We start from the raw sequence: 1351 nt of genomic DNA, 5'->3' as shown, positions 1-1351 counted from the left end.
CATCCATAGTCTTGGTCTTCTAGGGAGACTGGATTAGCTAGTGTCAGGCCTGGAGCTTGCGAATCATGCTTAACCAGGAACTTGGAGGGAGGAAATCAAAATGAGTGTGGTGGCAAGAGGCTGTGCTTCGATTAGTGAGGGCAGTATTAGTCTGAATGACTAGTTGGGCATCATTGGCACAGCCCTTTTGCAACCCCCAGGGTGTTTTTGGAGGCAGAGGGGTGTGAGGTTGCAGTTATAGGATAAAGGGTGAGGGTTTGGGCCCCTCTAAAACTGATCTGCAAGTCATGCTAATAGACAAAGCCACAATTTGTTTTAGACAATCTTGTGCCCAGTTATCATGCATTTCTGGAATCTAAGTGTCATCATTCCTCTAGGTCTTAAGGACAGCCTTCCAGCTCAGGGCTCTGAGACAGGTTGGTTTCAGAGAAGGTGAGCTTCCAGGTCCCTCCTTGCTCAGTATTCTTAATCTAAGCTCGACTAAGTATTAACTTCTTCTGGAAAGATTGTTAGGTTATGGGAAATTACAAAACAACTAAAAGGTGATAATAAATTCAATAGATCAATAGATGCATTATACTGGATAAATCTGCCTAACAAGGCCCCTGAAGAACTTCCGGGAAGATGGCGACGGAGTGACACACACCAGAGGGACTCCGCAGAATCCAGCCCAGGAGAGTTGCTCAGAGTGAAATTCAACGCCACTGGATCGCAGGAGGTGCATCATAAAGATAAGTAGGCACAGATCCACGGGGTTTTGAGGGGCTGGGGGCTTTTGGCTTACCTCAGTGGAAGCCGGCTGGGGCTCGACCCTAGTCCTGTTGCCGGATCTGCCCAAGCCGGGACCATTTGGAGCCTGTAGCAGGGCTTGGTCTCAGCACAGCCACAGTTTTTCCCTATCTGCCTCAGGGCAGGAACAGGACTCTTGCGGCTCCACTGGCAGGGATCGGGGTTCATCTACATTGTTGCTTCTGTTTGCGTCTCTGCTTTATATTCCCACACAGCCTTGGAGGGCTGCGCAGGGGCTTTTTCAAGGCACAGCCACAGCCGCAGCCGCGCCGCGTGGTCTGAGCAGGGAATAAACCCAAACCCCCACAGCTTCATAGGCAGGGATCAAGCTTCAGCTACACGGCGGCGTCTGTTAACATCTCTGCTCTCTGTCCCCCCTCTCTGCTCTCTGGGGGCAGCTCAGCAGTTTTCTTGCGACCCTTCTTGGGGCTCAGCTGCGAACTACCGCTGGGGCTTGGGGCAGGGAGTAAGCCCTTGTAGATCCACAGGCAGGGAGTGGGACTCAGCTACATAGTTTCTTTTGCTTCCCTCGCTTCCCTGTACCCCTGCACAGTCTAGTCTC

The sequence above is a fragment of the Tenrec ecaudatus genome, unplaced genomic scaffold (assembly GCF_050624435.1).
Source record: "Tenrec ecaudatus isolate mTenEca1 unplaced genomic scaffold, mTenEca1.hap1 Scaffold_203, whole genome shotgun sequence".
Lineage (NCBI taxonomy): Eukaryota > Metazoa > Chordata > Mammalia > Afrosoricida > Tenrecidae > Tenrec > Tenrec ecaudatus.
This window is presented reverse-complemented; position numbering follows the sequence as displayed.